Raw genomic sequence first — 3,412 nt, 5'->3', positions numbered from 1 at the left:
ACATTACAGGATCTGAAGAACTGGAGAAGCTATCAATTCATTTCCATGCACAGCTGCTGTGATTATCACACCACTTTCAATACTGCGGAGTTAAGAGAAAATTCATTGTCTTGAATGATGTGGAACTCATTACAATTTTCGGTTTCAGCTAGACATTAATGTTTATTGTTACTGGACAAGTTGATTCATCTTCCTTTTTTAAAGCAGTTGAGCAAATTAGTGCCTTTTTATGCTGATTCATTAAGTGAAATTATAAGTTTCAATGTAATTATGAAATTTAAGACTGAGAAAACAACACTCCATTTTGCCTTAAATATCTGACGGGAAGAGTTCATTTCCAGCAATGGGTTCAGGATGGGCAATAATGGTTCTGAACGTGAAGCAACGGTGCCCCCTGCAGACTGCCTCAAACCCTGGAAAACGGGAGCAAAATGCGAACTGCATCCAAGAAGCAAGACCGGCGGTACAGCAGAGCAAGGAAGGAATCAGCTGATGTAAGTTTGTAATCAGATAAAAACAATAGCACATTTGGTAATAGTGCACCATTGTAGACCCCAGATGATTTAAAATAAATGCTTCTGATGTACAAAACGCTTCAGAAATATGAACTGTGCTATCATTTTGAAGAAATATCAGTTTATAATTTCTAACATATAATCTAAAATTCCTTACAAAATATGCTAAAAAATCCCACCCGATCAATTTGGTGGCCTTCTATGATGGGGCCACGGAACTGATGGACTGGGATAGAGCAGTTGACTGGACTTATGCAAAGCATTTGACACTGTCCTGCATGGCATCCCTGTCTCTAAATTGGAGAGACATCAATTTGATAGGTGAACCCCTTGGTGGATAAAGAACTGGCTGGATGGCCACATGCAAAGAGTTGTGGTCAATGGCTCAATGTCCAGCTGGAGACCAGTTACCAGTGGTGTTCCTCAGGGATCAGTGTTGGGACCGGTCTTGTTCAACATCTTCGTCGCTGACACGGACAGTGGGATTGAGTGCGCCCTCAGCAAGTTTGCCGATGACACCAAGCTGTGTGGATCAGTTGATATGCTGGAGGGAAGGAATGCCATCCAGAGGGACCTTGACATGCTTGTGAGTTGGGCTGATGCCAACCTCATGAAGTTTAACCATGCCAAGTGCAAGGTCCTACACCTGGGTCAGAGCAATCCCAGACACAACTACAGGCTGGGCAGAGAAGAGATTCAGAGCAGCCCTGTGGAGAAAGACTTGGGGGTGCTGGTCGATGAGAAAATGAACATGAGCCGGCTTCAGTGTGCGCTCACAGCCCAGAAAGCCAACCATATCCTGGGCTGCACCAAAAGCAGCATGACCAGCAGGTTGAACGAGGTTATCTTGCCCCTCTACTCTGCTCTTGTGAGACCTCAGTTGGAGTATTGTGTACAGTTCTGGTGTCCTCAACATAAAAAAAGACATGGAACTGTTGCAACAATTCCAGAGGAGGGCCACAAGGATGATTAGGGGACTGGAGCACCTCGTGTATGAAGACAGGCTAAGAAAGTTGGGGCTGCTCAGCCTGGAGAAGAGAAGGGTGACATGGTTTAGTGTGAGGTGTCCCTGCCCATGGAAGGGGATGGAACTTGATGATCTTAAAGTCCTTTCCAGCCCTAACTATTCTATGATTCTGTATTTTTTTTGTGTGTAAATGAAACATAATATCTTTAGGTTTTATACTTGCACATCACAGCTGAGGTAAGAGATGCATCCTGTAACTTTGAGATGAGAGGGGAAGAAAATACCAGAGTCACAGTCATACAGGAAACTTTCAGGAATCTTGTTCTCAGTACTTTCAAAGTCCTACTCTTCTAAAAGAAATACTGCCATTATAGCGCTGCTGTGACTCGCTTTTCCACAAGTTCTCTTGTTGAAGAAGTCAAAAATAGGCTCTGACTAATGCACTGACACCACCACAGTGATGACTAAGGCTCACGACTACTCTGAGACGTGGCTCTAAAACATATGACTCTGCATATTCCAGCAAGCACGTGGTGCTGGGTACAAAACCACCAACTCACATGCCGACTGGTCCGAGTTCATTTGAAGCCACATCACCCCTCTGAGAAAGGAGGTACACTGGACAGCAGCATGTAGCTCCCACGTTTCTGCAAGTAGCTGTTGATGTCTGCCCACGGGGAGGAGAGGGCAAGGAGGCTTCAGATGTGCCCCAAAAGTGTTTTTTCAGGCAGCTTCCCCTCCTGATTGCACAACTTGAAAGTGTAGCTGTGGGGACAGCCAGCAGGAGGCTGCATGCCCTCCCCTCCCTCAAGATGGGCCATACTTCCCTCAGCCATATGTCACCGAAATCCAGGAAATAAATTCACCAACTAGAATGACAGGTTAGAAACTGACATTATTGCAGTACTGGGTGAATGGGGGATCGCTCCACATACCATGCACACCAAGACAAGTTTACTACTTAATTCATTACAATTCTGTGAAATACCCACCCAGTTCTCCTTACTCATGCGTAGAGTAATTTGGGTGGATAACACTACAGCTCAGGTGTGAATTTTGAGGAGTGATCTCTGGGGGTCATGGTGGTCATCTGGGAATAAGCCCACTCATTTTATCTTTTTATGGAAATCTGTTAAGAGATTGGAGTGCGTGAATAGTCATGCCAATCAACTACATGTTCTTTGGTCTAATTTATGACCCAGAGAGGCTCCTTGAGTTGTTTGCTTTCACAGCCGCTTACCTATTTCTTAGGCCTTACCAACAGAAGGCAGGCCTACATTGGTTTGAGAGAATGTATCTGGTCCCCTTGTTGCATGCCTTCCTTATCTAGAGAACCTTTATAGCCTTGTCCATGTAAGTCTATATACAGTAAGAATCCTTGCAGTCCTAAGTCTCTACATAGAGACACGAATCTAATTCGGTATCGCATACATCCCCAAAAGCCCTATATGCCCCGATACAAAATACTTCCCTCACCCACATTCACCCAGCCCTACACCCCAACTGCGCCCCGTCAGTCACCATCTCCTCAGCCACACTCCCACCGCACCCGCTGCTGGCCACTCTTTTCTCGCCCTCCACCCCTCCTCACACCCACTAAGGTGAAAAAGCCCATGTCCTCAAGCAGCTTTTGAACACAGGTTTGAACACCGAGCAGCGACAACTGCACTGAGAACGCAAGAGCGGCGAAGAACGACAGGCACCTCAACCACCGCGTCAAGATGGCGCCCGCCTGACGTCAGGAGCAGCCGACGGCGCCCCCGCCCCGCCCGGAGAGGCCGCCCGTAGCCCTGCCCCCGCGAGGCCCCGTCCTCCCGGGGTGCCCCGTCGAGTGCCTGACGCCGGCGCGCGCCGATCCTGCCAGTCCCACTGGGACGTACTGGCGCCCTCCTGCACCCCCCGCCTGACCGGCGCGTTGTCGCTCGGCTGC

The sequence above is a fragment of the Neopsephotus bourkii genome, unplaced genomic scaffold, assembly GCF_033783945.1.
Source record: "Neopsephotus bourkii isolate Nb327-2 ecotype Australia unplaced genomic scaffold, CSIRO-AGI_Nbou_v1 NB_1181, whole genome shotgun sequence".
Taxonomy (NCBI): Eukaryota; Metazoa; Chordata; class Aves; order Psittaciformes; family Psittacidae; genus Neopsephotus; species Neopsephotus bourkii.
Note: the sequence above shows the minus strand (reverse complement) of the source record.